The sequence below is a fragment of the Eschrichtius robustus genome, chromosome 1, assembly GCF_028021215.1.
Source record: "Eschrichtius robustus isolate mEscRob2 chromosome 1, mEscRob2.pri, whole genome shotgun sequence".
NCBI classification, from domain to species: Eukaryota; Metazoa; Chordata; class Mammalia; order Artiodactyla; family Eschrichtiidae; genus Eschrichtius; species Eschrichtius robustus.
Window position 1 is genome coordinate 143,480,888 of NC_090824.1, and position 21,374 is coordinate 143,502,261.

General features: G+C 55.3%; 8 non-coding genes across 8 annotated transcripts; all 8 read left to right on the top strand.

Moving 5' to 3' along the window:
• The first annotated feature begins 834 nt into the window (after nt 1-834).
• Nucleotides 835-927, top strand: LOC137777432 (small nucleolar RNA SNORD116). Its single transcript, XR_011076516.1, has one exon. It is a non-coding gene; the product is annotated as a small nucleolar RNA SNORD116 (small nucleolar RNA).
• A 2,636-nt stretch (nt 928-3,563) lies between these two features.
• On the top strand, nt 3,564-3,656 carry LOC137750950 (small nucleolar RNA SNORD116). The gene has a single exon (XR_011070656.1). It is a non-coding gene; the product is annotated as a small nucleolar RNA SNORD116 (small nucleolar RNA).
• Nucleotides 3,657-6,290: 2,634 nt separating this feature from the next.
• On the top strand, nt 6,291-6,383 carry LOC137750953 (small nucleolar RNA SNORD116). The gene has a single exon (XR_011070658.1). It is a non-coding gene; the product is annotated as a small nucleolar RNA SNORD116 (small nucleolar RNA).
• Nucleotides 6,384-9,018: 2,635 nt separating this feature from the next.
• On the top strand, nt 9,019-9,111 carry LOC137776491 (small nucleolar RNA SNORD116). The gene has a single exon (XR_011076233.1). It is a non-coding gene; the product is annotated as a small nucleolar RNA SNORD116 (small nucleolar RNA).
• Nucleotides 9,112-11,747: 2,636 nt separating this feature from the next.
• Nucleotides 11,748-11,840, top strand: LOC137749895 (small nucleolar RNA SNORD116). Its single transcript, XR_011070316.1, has one exon. It is a non-coding gene; the product is annotated as a small nucleolar RNA SNORD116 (small nucleolar RNA).
• A 2,635-nt stretch (nt 11,841-14,475) lies between these two features.
• LOC137750462 (small nucleolar RNA SNORD116) lies at nt 14,476-14,568 on the top strand. The gene has a single exon (XR_011070442.1). It is a non-coding gene; the product is annotated as a small nucleolar RNA SNORD116 (small nucleolar RNA).
• Nucleotides 14,569-17,203: 2,635 nt separating this feature from the next.
• On the top strand, nt 17,204-17,296 carry LOC137750869 (small nucleolar RNA SNORD116). The gene has a single exon (XR_011070632.1). It is a non-coding gene; the product is annotated as a small nucleolar RNA SNORD116 (small nucleolar RNA).
• A 2,634-nt stretch (nt 17,297-19,930) lies between these two features.
• LOC137751120 (small nucleolar RNA SNORD116) lies at nt 19,931-20,023 on the top strand. The gene has a single exon (XR_011070695.1). It is a non-coding gene; the product is annotated as a small nucleolar RNA SNORD116 (small nucleolar RNA).
• Nucleotides 20,024-21,374: the final 1,351 nt, after the last annotated feature.

Genomic DNA, 21,374 nt, shown 5'->3' on the forward strand with positions numbered 1-21,374 from the left:
AGGCAGGTCTCGTCCAGTCTATGTGCTCTGGTCAGAAGGCGTGGCTGTGGGAGAGCGGGAGTCCGTGGAGTATTTCAACAGCCCCTGGGGGTTAAAGTTTGCATGCGGCCTGTGGAAGCTGACAGGGGGCTTTCTCCTTTCAATTGCGGGTCTAGACAGGGTGTTGTGTATAAACTATGGCGTTTACTGTTGGACGCCACTTCACAGGTCTACAGGGACACACAGAGACCAAGACGCGTAGTCAGAGGCACACAGAGAAACCCACAAGAGCGTCTGTGTGCGCAGTCACAGTCACACGCGTGAACACAGAAATACAGCCTCTTACACACCGGCCAATGTATGTGCCTAACTTCCTGCAGTCGTACTATCAGACATGCAGTCAATTCTCGGTAAGGGATAGAGGTCCTTGGGAAGCAGTTTCAGAGCTCAAGCCCAGGAAAATATTTGTATGGATCATGTCCTTTGAGGACACCAGTCCACTTCCCAGGTGCAGTTGCTGGGCAAGCCTCGCCGTCGGCAAAAACAAGATCTTCGTGTGCTCTGATGACTGGAGGTGCTAAGAAGAACTGGAAAAAGTGAGGCTGGGCCATGTTCCCGAGCATGGTCGCGGATAACTCAGGATGGTAGGTATTCAACCACCCCAAGATGTGCCATTAGATATTAGGTTTTCGTGAGATGGGCCCAATTGCTGCAAGAGTGGCTTGATTGTTCGTCATGTTGAGTGGCCTGAGGGCTGTGGATTCTCCAGGCTTCTGGGGTACCCCAGGCTCATGACTCCCCTGCAGAGCCCGGCGCAGTGCCCGGTTGTGTTCTGCAGCATCCCAGCATGTGCTTGGATCGATGATGACACCCTTGTATGCATTCATTGGAAACTCTGAACAAAATGGGTGAGAACACTCTACCGTGTCCTTATCGAAACTGAGGTTCAGCACGTTTCCTCTCTCGGGTGTAGGGGACTGTTAGGAGTGAAGGCCAGTGTCCCCTGCCGACATGCACGCAAACACCACCAAGGACTCCAGTATTGGAGGGGCTCCTGACTGAGGGTCGACTGTGTCTGCCCATAATCTGGGTCATCTATGAATCCGCGGTCCCTGCTAAAAGGCCGTGAGGGAATGCAAGGGGGCAGGCTCTCCTGCTAGTCTTCAGAGTCGGAGTGTGTGCTGGTGTGGGCTCAGTGAGCTTTCAGCTTGGAGAAGTGTGTTTTGACCAGGATCACGCTTTGTGCATACCGCTTCGCTGGTTGATTTAGGAAGCCAAAATGAGCAAGGTTCACTGGTTGGAGCCCGGAGCCTCAGTCCAGGCCTGTGGCCCTCTCTGTTGTCGTGTTTGGTGCGGTGAGGTTCTTGAGTGCCCGGTGGGGCTGGAGCAGTGGGCGGGGGTGGGATGGAGTTTGGTGATGGCGGAAGGGGGCTGATGGATTAGGCCTCGCTGCTGCCCCTGAAGCTGCCAGCACACTGTTGGCGCTAAGTGGATCATCGTGGATTGGGGTGAGGATCGAGTGCTGCATTTAAGCCTGCGTAGTGGCTGTTGCCCTGGAGAGAAAGTTAAGGTATCATGAGGACAGGTCCTGTGTGATGTCGTGAGATGGGCTGTCATCATTGGGTTGCAGGCGCTGGCCTCGGCTTCCCAAAGATGTGTCTTGTTTGTGATGGCCTGGAATCAGCTGCCTATGGTGGGGATGGCTTTGGCAGTTCATGAGGATGCAGTGAGGTAGGTTACCTTTGAAGAGTTGCAATCCCGTTTTCAGAGGAGTGACTCCCCACGGGTGTCTTGTGGGACATAGAGAAGATGGACATGCTGAGGCGTCTGTGCCGGCCTTCTGGGGGGTAGGTGAGTTATGCAAGCATGCCCTTTGGTCACTCTTTTCCCACTTTTGGGAATGTGCAAAGCGATAGTGTTTCTGCCGGAGGGCATGACGCGGCCGGCCCGTGTGGCATGCAGGCCTTTCGAATAGCCAGAGCTTTATCCAGAGCAGTCCGTTGGCGGGGCAGAGAAGTGGGCACTGTTGCCATCCCTGGTGTGCTGCCAAGGCCAGCCACTGTTCCCTTTCAGGCTTCCAAGTCCCCTCAGATGGCAGAGGTCTTCCGTTTCAAGTCTGTCTGTGTTCCTCGGGGACCATGCCTTTGATCACTGTGAGTTCCTCAGTGGTGTCACTGTGGCAGTGGAAAATTTCCAGGATGCATCAGGTGGGATCAGCATCTTCAAAGCAGACAGGCTTGTGGTCTGTCTTCCCTGGTGTTCAGCGTTCCCGTGTTCGGAAGATGTCTGTGGCTTCCAGTAGGGACGCGTCGCCCTGCTCCCTGGAGTAGGGCACGTTGGACGAGGCTGTTGAGCGTTTGAGCGGTTCCTTAGGGGTCAGGGCCGCGAACCTTGCAGGATGGGAGCTGCCTGAGACATGGCCGGGAAGGTGGCCTAGTTTCCGCTGTGGGGTTCCAACATGGGTCATGGCTGCTGAAGGCCACTGCTTCATGTGGTGGGCATTCCCACGGGTCAAAGGAAAGTGATTAGGCCTAGTTGGCAAGAAGTTGCACTTTGTTCAATGTTCTTTAGCCCATTGAGTGGTTTCAGGCTGCATCTTGCCAGTAGAATGCTGTAGGTCGGTGTCGGGTCACCCATGGGAGTTCCCTTGCTTCCGAAAGTGCTGGGAGTGACCCCAAGTGCACATCAGATGTGCTGGTAGCTGGCAGGTTCTCGAGTTGCCCGTAGATGTCACACCCACGGCCGGGAGGCAGGTCTCGTCCAGTCTTTGTGCTCTGGTCAGAAGGCGTGGCTGTGGGAGAGCGGGAGTCCGTGGAGTATTTCAACAGCCCCTGGGGGTTAAAGTTTGCATGCGGCCTCTGGAAGCTGACCGGGGGCTTTCTCCTTTCAGTTGGGGATCTAGACAGGGTGTTTTGTATAAGCTATGGCGTTTACTGTTGGACGCCTCTTCACAGGGCTACAGGGACACACAGAGACCAAGACGCGTAGTCAGCGGCACACAGAGAAACCCACAAGAGCGTCTGCGTGCGCAGTCACAGTCAGACGCATGAACACAGAAATACAGCCTCTCACACACCGGCCAATGTATGTGCCTAACTTCCTGCAGTCGTACTATCAGACATGTAGTCAATTCTCGGTAAGGGATAGAGGTCCTTGGGAAGCAGTTTCAGAGCTCAAATCCAGGAAAATGTTTGTATGGATCATGTCCTTTGAGGACACCAGTCCACTTCCCAGGTGCAGTTGCTGGGCAAGCCTCACCGTCGGCAAAAACAAGAAGATCTTCGTGTGCTCTGATGACTGGAGGTGCTAAGAAGAACTGGAAAAAGTGAGGCGGGGCCATGTTCCCGAGCATGGTCGCGGATAACTCAGGATGGTAGGTATTCAACCACCCCAAGATGTGCCATTCGATATTAGGTTTTCCTGAGATGGGCCCAATGGCTGCAAGAGTGGCTTGATTGTTCGTCTTGTTGAGTGGCCTGAGGGCTGTGGATTCTCCAGTCTTTTGGGGTACCCCAGGCTCATGACTCCCCTGCAGAACCCGGCGCAGTGCCCGGTTGTGTTCTGCAGCATCCCAGCATGTGCTTGGATCGATGATGACACCCTTGTATGCCTTCCTTGGAAACTCTGAACAAAATGGGTGAGAACACTCGACCGTATCCTTATCGAAACTGAGGTTCAGCACGTTTCCTCTCTGGGGTGTAGGGGACTGTTAGGAGTGAAGGCCAGTGTCCCCTGCCAACATGCACGCAAACACCACCAAGGACTCCAGTATTGGAGGGGCTCCTGACTGAGGGTCGACCGTGTCTGCCCATAAGCTGGGTCATCTATGAATCTGCGGTCCTGCTAAAAGGCCGTGAGGGAATGCAAGGGGGCAGGCTCTCCTGCTAGTCTTCAGAGTCGGAGTGTGTGCTGGTTTGGGCCCAGTGAGCTTTCAGCTAGGAGAAGTGTGTTTTGACCAGGATCACGCTTTGTGCATGCAGCTTCGGTGGTTGATTTTGGGAGCCAAAATGAGCAAGGTTCCCTGGTTGGAGCCTGGAGCCTCAGGCCAGGCCTGTGGCCCTCTCTGTTGTTGTGTTTGGTGCGGTGAGGTTCTTGAGTGCCCGGTGGGGCTGGAGCAGCGGGCGGGGGTGGGATGGAGTTTGGTGATGGCAGAAGGGGGCTGATGGATTAGGCCTCGCTGCTGCCCCTGAAGCTGCCAGCACACTGTTGGCGCTAAGTGGATCATCGTGGAGTGGGGTGAGGATCGAGTGCTGCATTTAAGCCTGCGTAGTGGCTGCTGCCCTGGAGAGAATGGTAAGTTATCATGAGGACAGGTCCTGTGTGATGTCGTGGGATGGGCTGTCATCATTGGGTTGCAGGCGCTGGCCTCGGCTTCCCAAGGATGTGTCTTGTTCGTGATGGCCTGGCATCAGCTGCCTATGGTGGGGATGGCTTTGGCAGTTCATGAGGATGCAGTGAGGTAGGTTATCTGTGAAGAGTTGCAATCCCGTTTCCAGAGGAGTGACTCCCCACTGGTGTCTTGCGGGACATAGAGAAGATGGACATACTGAGGCATCTGTGCCGGCCTTCTTGGGGGTAGGTGAGTTATGCAAACAAGCCCTTTGGTCGCTCTTTTCCCACTTTTGTGAATGTGCAAAGCGATAGTGTTTCTGCCGGAGGGCATGACGCGGCCGGCCCGTGTGGCATGCAGGCTTTTCGAATAGCCAGAGCTTTATCCAGAGCAGTCCGTTGGCGGGGCAGAGAAGGGGGCACTGTTGCCATCCCTGGTGCACTGCCAAGGCCAGCCAGTGTTCCCTTTCAGGATTCCAAGTCCCCTCACATGGCAGAGGTCTTCCGTTGCAAGTTTGTCTGTGGTCCTCGGGGACCATGCTTTGATCACTCTGAGTTCCTCAGTGGTGTGACTGTGGCAATGGAGAATTTCCAGGATGCATCAGGTGGGATCAGCATCTTCAAAGCAGTCAGGCTTGCGGTCTGTCTTCCATGGTGTTCCTTGTTCCCGTGTTCGGACGATGTCTGTGGCTTCCAGTAGGGACGCGTCGCCCTGCTGGCTGGAGTAGGGCACGTTGGAAGAGGCTGTTGAGCGTTTGAGCGGTTCCTTAGGGGTCAGGGCCGCGAACCTTGCAGGATGGGAGCTGCCTGAGACATGGCCGGGAAGGTGGCCTAGTTTCCGCTGTGGGGTTCCAACATGGGTCATGGCTGCTGAAGGCCACTGCTTCATGTGGTGGGCATTCCCACGGGTCAAAGGAAAGTGATTAGGCCTAGTTGGCAAGAAGTTGCACTTTGTTCGATGTTCTTTAGCCCATTGAGTTGTTTCAGGCTGCATCTTGCCAGTAGAATGCTGTAGGTCGGTGTCGGGTCACCCATGGGAGTTCCCTTGCTTCCGAAAGTGCTGGGAGTGACCCCAAGTGCACATCAGATGTGCTGGTAGCTGGCAGGTTCTCGAGTTGCACGTAGATGTCACACCCAGGGCCGGGAGGCAGGTCTCGTCCAGTCTTTGTGCTCTGGTCAGAAGGCGTGGCTGTGGGAGAGCGGGAGTCCATGGAGTATTTCAACAGCCCCTGGGGGTTAAAGTTTGCATGCGGCCTCTGGAAGTTGAGAGGGGGCTTTCTCCTTTCAGTTGGGGATCTAGACAGGGTGTTGTGTATAAGCTATGGCGTTTACTGTTGGACGCCTCTTCACAGGGCTACAGGGACACACAGAGACCAAGACGCGTAGTCAGCGGCACACAGAGAAACCCACAAGAGCGTCTGCGTGCGCAGTCACAGTCACACGCGTGAACACAGAAATACAGCCTCTCACACACCGGCCAATGTATGTGCCTAACTTCCTGCAGTCGTACTATCAGACATGCAGTCAATTCTCGGTAAGGGATAGAGGTTCTTGGGAAGCAGTTTCAGAGCTCAAGCCCAGGTAAATGTTTGTATGGATCATGTCCTCTGAGGACACCAGTCCACTTTCCAGGTGCAGTTGCTGGGCAAGCCTCGCCGTCGGCAAAAACAAGAAGATCTTCGTGTGCTCTGATGACTGGAGGTGCTAAGAAGAACTGGAAAAAGTGAGGCGGGGCCATGTTCACGAGCATGGTCGCGGATAACTCAGGATGGTAGGTATTCAACCACCCCAAGATGTGCCATTCGATATTAGGTTTTCCTGAGATGGGCCCAATGGCTGCAAGAGTGGCTTGATTGTTCGTCTTGTTGAGTGGCCTGAGGGCTGTGGATTCTACAGTCTTTTGGGGTACCCCAGGCTCATGACTCCCCTGCAGAACCCGGCGCAGTGCCCGGTAGTGTTCTGCAGCATCCCAGCATGTGCTTGGATCGATGATGACACCCTTGTATGCCTTCCTTGGAAACTCTGAACAAAATGGGTGAGAACACTCGACCGTATCCTTATCGAAACTGAGGTTCAGCACGTTTCCTCTCTGGGGTGTAGGGGACTGTTAGGAGTGAAGGCCAGTGTCCCCTGCCAACATGCACGCAAACACCACCAAGGACTCCAGTATTGGAGGGGCTCCTGACTGAGGGTCGACCGTGTCTGCCCATAAGCTGGGTCATCTATGAATCTGCGGTCCCTGCTAAAAGGCCGTGAGGGAATGCAAGGGGGCAGGCTCTCCTGCTAGTGTTCAGAGTCGGAATGTGTGCTGGTGTGGGCCCAGTCAGCTTTCAGTTTGGAGAAGTGTGTTTTGACCAGGATCACGCTTTGTGCATGCCGCTTCGGTGGTTGTTTTTGGAAGCCAAAATGAGCAAGGTTCCCTGGTTGGAGCCTGGAGCCTCAGGCCAGGCCTGTGGCCCTCTCTGTTGTTGTGTTTGGTGCGGTGAGGTCCTTGAGTGCCCGGTGGGGCTGGAGCTGTGGGCGGGGGTGGGATGGAGTTTGGTGATGGCGGAAGGGGGCTGATGTATTAGGCCTCGCTGCTGCCCCTGAAGCTGCCAGCACACTGTTGGCGCTAAGTGGATCATCGTGGAGTGGGGTGAGGGACGAGTGCTGCATTTAAGCCTGCATAGTGGCTGCTGCCCTGGGGAGAAAGGTAAGGTATCATGAGGACAGGTCCTGTGTGATGTCGTGGGATGGGCTGTCATCATTGGGTTGCAGGCGCTGGCCTCGGCTTCCCAAGGATGTGTCTTGTTCGTGATGGCCTGGCATCAGCTGCCTATGGTGGGGATGGCTGTGGCAGTTCATGAGGATGCAGTGAGGTAGGTTACCTGTGAAGAGTTGCAATCCCGTTTCCAGAGGAGTGACTCCCCACGGGTGTCTTGCGGGACATAGAGAAGATGGACATGCTGAGGCATCTGTGCCGGCCTCCTTGGGGGTAGGTGAGTTATGCAAACAAGCCCTTTGGTCGCTCTTTTCCCACATTTGGGAATGTGCAAAGTGATAGTGTTTCTGCCGGAGGGCATGACGCGGCCAGCCCGTGTGGCATGCAGGCCTTTCAAACAGCCAGAGCTTTATCCAGAGCAGTCCGTTGGCGGGGCAGATAAGGGGGCACTGTTGCCATCCCTGGTGCGCTGCCAAGGCCAGCCACTGTTCCCTTTCAGGCTTCCAAGTCCCCTCACATGGCAGAGGTCTTCCGTTGCAAGTGTGTCTGTGGTCCTCGGGGACCATGCCTTTGATCACTCTGAGTTCCTCAGTGGTGTCACTGTGGCAGTGGAGAATTTCCAGGATGCATCAGGTGGGATCAGCATCTTCAAAGCAGACAGGCTTGCGGTCTGTCTTCCCTGGTGTTCAGTTTTCCCGTGTTCGGAAGATGTCTGTGGCTTCCAGTAGGGAGGCGTCACCATGCTGGCTGGAGTAGGGCACGTTGGACGAGGCTGTTGAGCGTTTGAGCGGTTCCTTAGGGGCAGGGCCGCGAACCTTGCAGGATGGGAGCTGCCTGAGACATGGCCGGGAAGGTGGCCTAGTTTCCGCTGTGGGGTTCCAACATGGGTCATGGCTGCTGAAGCCCACTGCCTCCTGTGGTGGGCGTTCCAACGGGTCAAAGGAAAGTGATTAGGCCTAGTTGGCAAGAAGTTGCACTTTGTTCGATGTTCTTTAGACCCTTGAGTGGTTTCAGGCTGCACCTTGCCAGTAGAATGCTGTAGGTCGGTTTCGGTTCACCCATGGGTGTTCCCTTGCTTCCGAAATTGCTGGGAGTGACCCCAAGTGCACATCAGATGTGCTGGTAGCTGGCAGGTTCTTGAGTTGCACGTAGATGTCACACCCACGGCCGGGTAGCAGGTCTCGTCTACTCTTTTTGCTCTGGTCTGAAGGCGTGGCTGTGGGAGAGCGGGAGTCCGTGGAGTATTTCAACAGCCCCTGGCAGTTAAAGTTTGCATGCGGCCTCTGGAAGCTGACAGGGGGCTTTCTCCTTTCAGTTGGGGGTCTAGACAGGGTGTTGTGTATAAGCTATGGCGTTTACTGTTGGTCGCCTCTTCACAGGGCTACAGGGACACACAGAGACCAAGACGCGTAGTCAGCGGCACACAGAGAAACCCACAAGAGCGTCTGCGTGCGCAGTCACAGTCACACGCGTGAACACAGAAATACAGCCTCTCACACACCGGCCAATGTATGTGCCTAACTTCCTGCAGTCGTACTATCAGACATGCTGTCAAATCTCGGTAAGGGATAGAGGTCCTTGGGAAGCAGTTTCAGAGCTCAAGCCCAGGTAAATGATTGTATGGATCATGTCCTTTGAGGACACCAGTCCACTTCCCAGGTGCAGTTGCTGGGCAAGCCTCGCCATCGGCAAAAACAAGAAGATCTTCGTGTGCTCTGATGACTGGAAGTGCTAAGAAGAACTGGAAAAAGTGAGGCGGGGCCATGTTCCCGAGCATGGTCGCGGATAACTCAGGATGGTAGGTATTCAACCACCCCAAGATGTGCCATTAGATATTAGGTTTTCCTGAGATGGGCCCAATGGCTGCAAGAGTGGCTTGATTGTTCGTCTTGTTGAGTGGCCTGAGGGATATGGATTCTCCAGGCTTTTGGGGTACCCCAGGCTCATGACTCACCTGCAGAGCCCGGCGCAGTGCCCGGTTGTGTTCTGCAGCATCCCAGCATGTGCTTGGATCGATGATGACACCCTTGTATGCATTCCTTGGAAACTCTGAACAAAATGGGTGAGAACACTCTACCGTATCCTTATCGAAACTGAGGTTCAGCACGTTTCCTCTCTCGGGTGTAGGGGACTGTTAGGAGTGAAGGCCAGTGTCCCCTGCCGACATGCACGCAAACACCACCAAGGACTCCAGTATTGCAGGGGCTCCTGACTGAGGGTCGACCGTGTCTGCCCATAAGCTGGGTCATCTATGAATCCGCGGTCCCTGCTAAAAGGCCGTGAGGGAATGCAAGGGGGCGGGCTCTCCTGCTAGTCTTCAGAGTCGGAGTGTGTGCTGGTGTGGTCCCAGTGAGCTTTCAGCTTGGAGAAGTGTGTTTTGACCAGGATCACGCTTTGTGCATGCCGCTTCGGTGGTTGATTTTGGGAGCCAAAATGAGCAAGGTTCCCTGGTTGGAGCCTGGAGCCTCAGGCCAGGCCTGTGGCCCTCTCTGTTGTCGTGTTTGGTGCGGTGAGGTTCTTGAGTGCCCGGTGGGGCTGGAGCAGTGGGCGGGGGTGGGATGGAGTTTGGTGATGGCGGAAGGGGGCTGATGGATTAGGCCTCGCTGCTGCCCCTGAAGCTGCCAGCACACTGTTGGTGCTAAGTGGATCATCGTGGAGTGGGGTGAGGATCGAGTGCTGCATTTAAGCCTGCGTAGTGTCTGCTGCCCTGGAGAGAAATGTAAGGTATGATGAGGACAGGTCCTGTGTGATGTCGTGGGATGGGCTTTCATCATTGGGTTGCAGGCGCTGGCCTCGGCTTCCCAAGGATGTGTCTTGTTCGTGATGGCCTGGCATCAGCTGCCTATGGTGGGGATGGCTTTGGCATTTCATGAGGATGCAGTGAGGTAGGTTACCTGTGAAGAGTTGCAATCCCGTTTCCAGAGGAGTGACTCCCCACGGGTGTCTTGCGGGATATAGAGAAGATGGACATGCTGAGCCATCTGTGCGGGCCTTCTTGGGGGTAGGTGAGTTATGGAAACAAGCCCTTGGGTCTCTCTTTTCCCACTTTTGGGAATGTGCAAAGCGATAGTGTTTCTGCCGGAGGGCATGACGCGGCCGGCCCGTGTGGCATGCAGGGCTTTCGAATAGCCAGAGCTTTATCCAGAGCAGTCCGTTGGCGGGGCAGAGAAGGGGGCACTGTTGCCATCCCTGGTGCACTGCCAATGCCAGCCACTCTTCCCTTTCAGGCTTCCAAGTCCCCTCACATGGCAGAGGTCTTCCGTTGCAAGTCTGTCTGTGGTCCTCGGGGACCATGCCTTTGATCACTCTGAGTTCCTCAGTGGTGTGACTGTGGCAGTGGAGAATTTCCAGGATGCATCAGGTGGGATCAGCATCTTCAAAGCAGACAGGCTTGCGGTCTGTCTTCCCTGGTGTTCAGTGTTCCCGTGTTCAGAAGATGTCTGGGGCTTCCAGTAGGGACGCGTCGCCCTGCTGGCTGGAGTAGGGCACGTTGGACGAGGCTGTTAGGCGTTTCAGCGGTTCCTTAGGGGTCAGGGCCGCGAACCTTGCAGGATGGGAGCTGCCTGAGACATGGCCGGGAAGGTGGCCTAGTTTCCGCTGTGGGGTTCCAATATGGGTCATGGTTGCTGAAGCCCACTGCCTCCTGTGGTGGGCATTCCCACGGGTCAAAGAAACGTGATTAGGCCTAGTTGGCAAGAAGTTGCACTTTGTTCGATGTTCTTTAGCCCATTGAGTGGTTTCAGGCTGCATCTTGCCAGTAGAATGCTGTAGGTCGGTGTCGGGTCACCCATGGGAGTTCCCTTGCTTCCGAAAGTGCTGCGAGTGACCCTAAGTGCACATCAGATGTGCTGGTAGCTGGCAGGTTCTCGAGTTGCACGTAGATGTCACACCCACGGCCGGGAGGCAGGTCTCGTCCAGTCTTTGTGCTCTGGTCAGAAGGCGTGGCTGTGGGAGAGCGGGAGTCCGTGGAGTATTTCAACAGCCCCTGGGGGTTAAAGTTTGCATGCGGCCTCTGGAAGCTGACAGGGGGCTTTCTCCTTTCAGTTGGGGGTCTAGACAGGGTGTTGTGTATAAGCTATGGCGTTTACTGTTGGACGCCTCTTCACAGGGCTACAGGGACACACAGAGACCAAGACGCGTAGCCAGCGGCACACAGAGCAACCCAAAAGAGCGTCTGCGTACGCAATCACAGTCACACGGGTGAACACAGAAATACAGCCTCTCACACACCGGCCAATGTATGTGCCTAACTTCCTGCAGTCGTACTATCAGACATGCTGTCAATTCTCGGTAAGGGATAGAGGTCCTTGGGAAGCAGTTTCAGAGCTCAAGCCCAGGTAAATGATTGTATGGATCATGTCCTTTGAGGACACCAGTCCACTTCCCAGGTGCAGTTGCTGGGCAAGCCTCGCCGTCGGCAAAAACAAGAAGATCTTCGTGTGCTCTGATGACTGGAGGTGCTAAGAAGAACTGGAAAAAGTGAGGCGGGGACATGTTCCCGAGCATGGTCGCGGATAACTCAGGATGGTAGGTATTCAACCACCCCAAGATGTGCCATTAGATATTAGGTTTTCCTGAGATGGGCCCAATGGCTGCAAGAGTGGCTTGATTGTTCGTCTTGTTGAGTGGCCTGAGGGATATGGATTCTCCAGGCTTTTGGGGTACCCCAGGCTCATGACTCCCCTGCAGAGCCCGGCGCACTGCCCGGTTGTGTTCTGCAGCATCCCAGCATGTGCTTGGATCGATGATGACACCCTTGTATGCATTCCTTGGAAACTCTGAACAAAATGGGTGAGAACACTCTACTGTATCCTTATCGAAACTGAAGTTCAGCACGTTTCCTCTCTCGGGTGTAGGGGACTGTTAGGAGTGAAGGCCAGTGTCCCCTGCCGACATGCACGCAAACACCACCAAGGACTCCAGTATTGCAGGGGCTCCTGACTGAGGGTCGACCGTGTCTGCCCATAAGCTGGGTCATCTATGAATCCGCGGTCCCTGCTAAAAGGCCGTGAGGGAATGCAAGGGGGCGGGCTCTCCTGCTAGTCTTCAGAGTCGGAGTGTGTGCTGGTGTGGTCCCAGTGAGCTTTCAGCTTGGAGAAGTGTGTTTTGACCAGGATCACGCTTTGTGCATGCCGCTTCGGTGGTTGATTTTGGGAGCCAAAATGAGCAAGTTTCCCTGGTTGGAGCCTGGAGCCTCAGGCCAGGCCTGTGGCCCTCTGTGTTGTCGTGTTTGGTGCGGTGAGGTTCTTGAGTGCCCGGTGGGGCTGGAGCAGTGGGCGGGGGTGGGATGGAGTTTGGTGATGGCGGAAGGGGGCTGATGGATTAGGCCTCGCTGCTGCCCCTGAAGCTGCCAGCACACTGTTGGTGCTAAGTGGATCATCGTGGAGTGGGGTGAGGATCGAGTGCTGCATTTAAGCCTGCGTAGGGTCTGCTGCCCTGGAGAGAAATGTAAGATATGATGAGGACAGGTCCTGTGTGATGTCGTGGGATGGGCTTTCATCATTAGGTTGCAGGCGCTGGCCTCGGCTTCCCAAGGATGTGTCTTGTTCGTGATGGCCTGGCATCAGCTGCCTATGGTGGGGATGGCTTTGGCATTTCATGAGGATGCAGTGAGGTAGGTTACCTGTGAAGAGTTGCAATCCCGTTTCCAGAGGAGTGACTCCCCACGGGTGTCTTGCGGGATATAGAGAAGATGGACATGCTGAGCCATCTGTGCGGGCCTTCTTGGGGGTAGGTGAGTTATGCAAACAAGCCCTTTGGTCGCTCTTTTCCCACATTTGGGAATGTGCAAAGCGATAGTGTTTCTGCCGGAGGGTATTACGCGGCCGGCCCGTGTGGCATGCAGGGCTTTCGAATAGCCAGAGCTTTATCCAGAACAGTCCGTTGGCGGGCCAGAGAAGGGGCCCCTGTTGCCATCCCTGGTGCGCTGCCAATGCCAGCCACTCTTCCCTTTCAGGCTTCCAAGTCCCCTCACATGGCAGAGGTCTTCCGTTGCAAGTCTGTCTGTGGTCCTCGGGGACCATGCCTTTGATCACTCTGAGTTCCTCAGTGGTGTGACTGTGGCAGTGGAGAATTTCCAGGATGCATCAGGTGGGATCAGCATCTTCAAAGCAGACAGGCTTGCGGTCTGTCTTCCCTGGTGTTCAGTGTTCCCGTGTTCAGAAGATGTCTGTGGCTTCCAGTAGGGACGCGTCGCCCTGCTGGCTGGAGTAGGGCACGTTGGACGAGGCTGTTAGGCGTTTCAGCGGTTCCTTAGGGGTCAGGGCCGCGAACCTTGCAGGATGGGAGCTGCCTGAGACATGGCCGGGAAGGTGGCCTAGTTTCCGCTGTGGGGTTCCAATATGGGTCATGGTTGCTGAAGCCCACTGCCTCCTGTGGTGGGCATTCCCACGGGTCAAAGGAAAGTGATTAGGCCTAGTTGGCAAGAAGTTGCACTTTGTTCGATGTTCTTTAGCCCATTTAGTGGTTTCAGGCTGCATCTTGCCAGTAGAATGCTGTAGGTCGGTGTCGGGTCACCCATGGGAGTTCCCTTGCTTCCGAAAGTGCTGCGAGTGACCCCAAGTGCACATCAGATGTGCTGGTAGCTGGCAGGTTCTCGAGTTGCACGTAGATGTCACACCCACGGCCGGGAGGCAGGTCTCGTCCAGTCTTTGTGCTCTGGTCAGAAGGCGTGGCTGTGGGAGAGCGGGAGTCCCTGGAGTATTTCAACAGCCCCTGGGGGTTAAGTTTGCATGCGGCCTCTGGAAGCTGACAGGGGGCTTTCTCCTTTCAGTTGGGGGTCTAGACAGGGTGTTGTGTATAAGCTATGGCGTTTACTGTTGGACGCCTCTTCACAGGGCTACAGGGACACACAGAGACCAAGAGGCGTAGTCAGCGGCACACAGAGAAACCCAAAAGAGCGTCTGCGTACGCAGTCACAGTCACACGCGTGAACACAGAAATACAGCCTCTCACACACCGGCCAATGTATGTGCCTAACTTCCTGCAGTCGTACTATCAGACATGCTGTCAATTCTCGGTAAGGGATAGAGGTCCTTGGGAAGCAGTTTCAGAGCTCAAGCCCAGGTAAATGATTGTATGGATCATGTCCTTTGAGGACACCAGTCCACTTCCCAGGTGCAGTTGCTGGGCAAGCCTCGCCGTCGGCAAAAACAAGAAGATCTTCGTGTGCTCTGATGACTGGAGGTGCTAAGAAGAACTGGAAAAAGTGAGGCGGGTCCATGTTCCCGAGCATGGTCGCGGATAACTCAGGATGGTAGGTATTCAACCACCCCAAGATGTGCCATTAGATATTAGGTTTTCCTGAGATGGGCCCAATGGCTGCAAGAGTGGCTTGATTGTTCGTCTTGTTGAGTGGCCTGAGGGCTGTGGATTCTCCAGGCTTTTGCGGTACCCCAGGCTCATGGCTCCCCTGCAGAGCCCAGCGCAGTGCCCGGTTGTGTTCTGCAGCATCCCAGCATGTGCTTGGATCGATGATGGCACCCTTGTATGCATTCCTTTGAAACTCTGAACAAAATGGGTGAGAACACTCTACCGTATCCTTATCGAAACTGAGGTTCAGCACGTTTCCTCTCTCGGGTGTAGGGGACTGTTAGGAGTGAAGGCCAGTGTTCCCTGCTGAAATGCACGCAAACACCCCCAAGGACTCCAGTATTGGAGGGGCTCCTGACTGAGGGTCGACCGTGTCTGCCCATAAGCTGGGTCATCTATGAATCCGCGGTCCCTGCTAAAAGGCCGTGAGGGAATGCAAGGGGGCAGGCTCTCCTGCTAGTCTTCAGAGTCGGAGTGTTTGCTGGTGTGGGCCCAGTGAGCTTTCAACTTGGTGAAGTGTGTTTGACCAGGATCATGCTTTGCGCCTGCCGCTTGGGTTGTTGATTTTGGGAGCCAAAATGAGCAAGGTTCCCTGGTTGGAGCCTGGAGCCACAGGCCAGGCCTGTGGCCCTCTCTGTTGTCGTGTTTGGTGCGGTGAGGTTCTTGAGTGCCCGGTGGGGCTGGAGCTGTGGGCGGGGGTGGGATGGAGTTTGTTGATTGTGGAAGGGGGCTGATGGATTAGGCCTCGCTTCTGCCCCTGAAGCTGCCAGTACACTGTTGGCGCTAAGTGGATCATCGTGGAGTGGGGTGAGGATCGAGTGCTGCATTTAAGCCTGCGTAGTGCCTGCTGCCCTGGAGAGAAAGGTCAGGTATCATGAGGACAGGTCCTGTGTGATGTCGTGGGATGGGCTGTCATCATTGGGTTGCAGGCGCTGGCCTCAGCTTCCCAAGGATGTGTCTTGTACGTGATGGCCTGGCATCAGCTGCCTATGGTGGGGATGGCTTTGGCAGTTCATGAGGATGCAGTGAGGTAGGTTACCTGTGAAGAGTTGCAATCCCGTTTCCAGAGGAGTGACTCCCCACGGGTGTCTTGCGGGACATAGAGAAGATGGACATGCTGAGGCATCTGTGCGGGCCTTCTTGGGGGTAGGTGAGTTATGCAAACAAGCCCTTTGGTCGCTCTTTTCCCACTTTTGGGAATGTGCAAAGCGATAGTGTTTCTGCCGGAGGGCATGACGCGGCCAGCCCGTGGGGCCTGCAGGGCTTTCGAATAGCCAGAGCTTTATCCAGAGCAGTCCATTGGCGGGGCCTATAAGGGGGCACTGTTGCCATCCCTGGTGCGCTGCCAAGGCCAGCCACTCTTCCCGTTCAGGCTTCCATGTCCCCTCACATGGCAGAGGTCTTCCGTGGCAAGTCTGTCTGTGGTCCTCGGGGACCATGCCTTTGATCACTCTGAGTTCCTCAGTGGTGTGACTGTGGCAGTGGAGAATTTCCAGGATGCATCAGGTGGGATCAGAATCTTCAAAGCAGACAGGCTTGCCGTCTGTCTTCCCTGGTATTCAGTGTTCTCGTGTTCGGAAGATGTCTGTGGCTTCCAGTAGGGAAGCGTCGCCCTGCTTGCTGAAGTAGGGCACGTTGGACGAGGCTGTTGAGCGTTTGAGCGGTTCCTTAGGGGTCAGGGCCGCGAACCTTCCAGGATGGGAGCTGCCTGAGACATGGCCGCGAAGGTGGCCTAGTTTCCGCTGCGGGGTTCCAACATGGGTCATGGCTGCTGAAGCCCACTGCCTCCTGTGGTGGGCATTCCCACGGGTCAAAGGAAAGTGATTAGGCCTAGTTGGCAAGAAGTTGCACTTTGTTCGATGTTCTTTTGCCCCTTGAGTGTTTTCAGGGTGCATCTTGCCAGTAGAATGCTGTAGGTCGGTGTCGGGTCACCCATGGGAGTTCCCTTGCTTCCGAAAGTGCTGGGAGTGACCCCAAGTGCACATCAGATGTGCTGGTAGCTGGCAGGTTCTGGAGTTGCACGTAGATGTCACACCAACGGCCGGGAGGCAGGTCTCGTCCAGTCTTTGTGCTCTGGTCAGAAGGCGTGGCTGTGGGAGAGCGGGAGTCCGTGGAGTATTTCAACAGCCCCTGGGGGTTAAAGTTTGCATGCGGCCTCGGGAAGCTGACAGGGGGCTTTCTCCTTTCAGTTGGGGGTCTAGACAGGGTGTTGTGTATAAACTATGGCCTTTACTGTTGGACGCCTCTTCACAGGGCTACAGGGACACACAGAGCCCAAGACGCGTAGTCAGCGGCACACAGAGAAACCGACAAGAGCGTCTGCGTACGCAGGCACAGTCACACGCATGAACACAGAAATACAGCCTCTCACACACCGGCCAATGTATGTGCCTAACTTCCTGCAGTCGTACTATCAGACATGCAGTCAATTCTCGGTAAGGGATAGAGGTCCTTGGGAAGCAGTTTCAGAGCTCAAGCCCAGGAAAATGTTTGCATGGATCATGTCCTCTGAGGTCACCAGTCCACTTCCCAGGTGCAGTTGCTGGGCAAGCCTCGCCGTCGGCAAAAATAAGAAGATCTTCGTGTGCTCTGATGACTGGAGGTGCTAAGAAGAACTGGAAAAAGTGAGGCGGGGCCATGATCCCGAGCATGGTCGCGGATAACTCAGGATGGTAGGTATTCAACCACCCGAAGATGTGCCATTAGATATTAGGTTTTCCTGAGATGGGCCCAATGGCTGCAAGAGTGGCTTGATGGTTCGTCTTGTTGAGTGGCCTGAGGGCTGTGGATTCTCCAGACTTTTGGGGTATCCCAGGCTCATGACTCCCCTGCAGAGCCCGGCGCCCTGCCCGGTTGTGTTCTGCAGCATCCCAGCATGTGCTTGGATCGATGATGACACCCTTGTATGCATTCCTTTGAAACTCTGAACAAAATGGGTGAGGAAACTCTACCGTATCCTTATCGAAACTGAGGTTCAGCACGTTTCCTCTCTCGGGTGTAGGGGACTGTTAGGAGTGAAGGCCAGTGTCCCTTGCCGACATTCACGCAAACACCACCAAGGACTCCAGTATTGGAGGGGCTCCTGACTGAGGGTCGACCGTGTCTGCCCATAAGCTGGGTCATCTATGAATCCACGGTTCCTGCTAAAAGGCCGTGAGGGAATGCAAGGGGGCAGGCTCTCCTGCTAGTCTTCAGAGTCGGAGTGTTTGCTGGTGTGGGCCCAGTGAGCTTTCAGCTTGGAGAAGTGTGTTTGACCAGGATCATGCTTTGCGCCTGCCGCTTGGGTTGTTGATTTTGGGAGCCAAAATGAGCAAGGTTCCCTGGTTGGAGCCTGGAGCCACAGGCCAGGCCTGTGGCCCTCTCTGTTGTCGTGTTTGGTGCGGTGAGGTTCTTGAGTGCCCGGTGGGGCTGGAGCTGTGGGCGGGTGTGGGATGGAGTTTGGTGATTGTGGAAGGGGGCTGATGGATTAGGCCTCGCTGCTGCCCCTGAAGCTGCCAGCACACTGTTGGCGCTAAGTGGATCATCGTGGAGTGGGGTGAGGATCGAGTGCTGCATTTAAGCCTGCGTAGTGGCTGCTGCCCTGGAGAGAAAGGTCAGGTATCATGAGGACAGGTCCTGTGTGATGTCGTGGGATGGGCTGTCATCATTGGGTTGCAGGCGCTGGCCTCAGCTTCCCAAGGATGTGTCATGTACGTGATGGCCTGGCATCAGCTGCCTATGGTGGGGATGGCTTTGGCAGTTCATGAGGATGCAGTGAGGTAGGTTACCTGTGAAGAGTTGCAATCCCGTTTCCAGAGGAGTGACTCCCCACGGGTGTCTTGCGGGACATAGAGAAGATGGACATGCTGAGGCATCTGTGCGGGCCTTCTTGGGGGTAGTTCAGTTATGCAAACAAGCCCTTTGGTCGCTCTTTTCCCTCTTTTGGGAATGTGCAAAGCGATAGTGTTTCTGCCGGAGGGCATGACGCGGCCGGCCCGTGTGGCATGCAGGCCTTTCGAATAGCCAGAGCTTTATCCAGAGCAGTCCGATGGCGGGGCAGAGAAGGGGGCACTGTTGCCATCCCTGGTGCGCTGCCAAGGCCAGCCACTCTTCCCTTTCAGGCTTCCAAGTCCCCTCACATGGCAGAGGTCTTCCGTGGCAAGTCTGTCTGTGGTCCTCGGGGACCATGCCTTTGATCACTCTGAGTTCCTCAGTGGTGTCACTGTGGCAGTGGAGAATTTCCAGGATGCATCAGGTGGGATCACAATCTTCAAAGCAGACAGGCTTGCCGTCTGTCTTCCCTGGTGTTCAGTGTTCCCGTGTTCGGAAGATGTCTGTGGCTTCCAGTAGGGACGCGTCGCCCTGCTGGCTAGAGTAGGGCACGTTGGACGAGGCTGTTGAGCGTTTGAGCGGTTCCTTAGGGGTCAGGGCCGCGAACCTTGCAGGATGGGAGCTGCCTGGACATGGCCGGGAAGGTGGCCTAGTTTCCGCTTCCGGGTTCCAACATGGGTCATGGCTGCTGAAGCCCACTGCCTCCTGTGGTGGGCATTCCCACGGGTCAAAGGAAAGTGATTAGGCCTAGTTGGCAAGAAGTTGCACTTTGTTCGATGTTCTTTAGCCCCTTGAGTGGTTTCAGGCTGCATCTTGCCAGTAGAATGCTATAGGTCGGTGTCGGGTCACCCATGGGAGTTCCCTTGCTTCCGAAAGTGCTGGGAGTGACCCCAAGTGCACATCAGATGTGCTGGTAGCTGGCAGGTTCTCGAGTTGCACGTAGATGTCACACCCACGGCCGGGAGGCAGGTCTCGTCCAGTCTTTGTGCTCTGGTCAGAAGGCCTGGCTGTGGGAGAGCGGGAGTCCGTGGAGTATTTCAACAGCCCCTGGGGGTTAAAGTTTGCATGCGGCCTCGGGAAGCTGACAGGGGGCTTTCTCCTTTCAGTTGGGGGTCTAGACAGGGTGTTGTGTATAAACTATGGCGTTTACAGTTGGACGCCTCTTCACAGGGCTACAGGGACACACAGAGCCCAAGACGCGTAGTCAGCGGCACACAGAGAAACCGACAAGAGCGTCTGCGTACGCAGTCACAGTCACACGCATGAACACAGAAATACAGCCTCTCACACACCGGCCAATGTATGTGCCTAACTTCCTGCAGTCGTACTATCAGACATGCAGTCAATTCTCGGTAAGGGATAGAGGTCCTTGGGAAGCAGTTTCAGAGCTCAAGCCCAGGAAAATGTTTGCATGGATCATGTCCTCTGAGGTCACCAGTCCACTTCCCAGGTGCAGTTGCTGGACAAGCCTCGCCGTCGGCAAAAACAAGAAGATCTTCGTGTGCTCTGATGACTGGAGGTGCTAAGAAGAACTGGAAAAAGTGAGGCGGGGCCATGATCCCGAGCATGGTCGCGGATAACTCAGGATGGTAGGTATTCAACCACCCGAAGATGTGCCATTAGATATTAGGTTTTCCTGAGATGGGCCCAATGGCTGCAAGAGTGGCTTGATGGTTCGTCTTGTTGAGTGGCCTGAGGGCTGTGGATTCTCCAGACTTTTGTGATACCCCAGGCTCATGACTCCCCTGCAGAGCCCAGCGCCCTGCCCGGTTGTGTTCTGCAGCATCCCAGCATGTGCTTGGATCGATGATGACACCCTTGTATGCATTCCTTTGAAACTCTGAACAAAATGGGTGAGGAAAATCTACCGTATCCTTATCGAAACTGAGGTTCAGCACGTTTCCTCTCTCGGGTGTAGGGGACTGTTAGGAGTGAAGGCCAGTGTCCCTTGCCGACATGCACGCAAACACCACCAAGGACTCCAGTATTGGAGGGGCTCCTGACTGAGGGTCGACCGTGTCTGCCCATAAGCTGGGTCATCTATGAATCTGCGGTTCCTGCTAAAAGGCCGTGAGGGAATGCAAGGGGGCAGGCTCTCCTGCTTGTCTTCAGAGTCGGAGTGTTTGCTGGTGTGGGCCCAGTGAGCTTTCAGCTTGGAGAAGTGTGTTTGACCAGGATCATGCTTTGCGCCTGCCGCTTGGGTTGTTGATTTTGGGAGCCAAAATGAGCAAGGTTCCCTGGTTGGAGCCTGGAGCCACAGGCCAGGCCTGTGGCCCTCTCTGTTGTCGTGTTTGGTGCGGTGAGGTTCTTGAGTGCCCGGTGGGGCTGGAGCTGTGGGCGGGGGTGGGATGGAGTTTGGTGATTGTGGAAGGGGGCTGATGGATTAGGCCTCGCTGCTGCCCCTGAAGCTGCCAGCACACTGTTGGCGCTAAGTGGATCATCGTGGAGTGGGGTGAGGATCGAGTGCTGCATTTAAGCCTGCGTAGTGGCTGCTGCCCTGGAGAGAAAGGTCAGGTATCATGAGGACAGGTCCTGTGTGATGTCGTGGGATGGGTTGTCATCATTGGGTTGCAGGTGCTGGCCTCAGCTTCCCAAGGATGTGTCTTGTACGTGATGGCCTGGCATCAGCTGCCTATGGTGGGGATGGCTTTGGCAGTTCATGAGGATGCAGTGAGGTAGGTTACCTGTGAAGAGTTGCAATCCCGTTTCCAGAGGAGTGACTCCCCACGGGTGTCTTGCGGGACATAGAGAAGATGGACATGCTGAGGCATCTGTGCGGGCCTTCTTGGGGGTAGTTCAGTTATGCAAACAAGCCCTTTGGTCGCTCTTTTCCCTCTTTTGGGAATGTGCAAAGCGATAGTGTTTCTGCCGGAGGGCATGACGCGGCCGGCCCGTGTGGCATGCAGGCCTTTCGAATAGCCAGAGCTTTATCCAGAGCAGTCCGATGGCGGGGCAGAGAAGGGGGCACTGTTGCCATCCCTGGTGCGCTGCCAAGGCCAGCCACTCTTCCCTTTCAGGCTTCCAAGTCCCCTCACATGGCAGAGGTCTTCCGTGGCAAGTCTGTCTGTGGTCCTCGGGGACCATGCCTTTGATCACTCTGAGTTCCTCAGTGGTGTCACTGTGGCAGTGGAGAATTTCCAGGATGCATCAGGTGGGATCACAATCTTCAAAGCAGACAGGCTTGCCGTCTGTCTTCCCTGGTGTTCAGTGTTCCCGTGTTCGGAAGATGTCTGTGGCTTCCAGT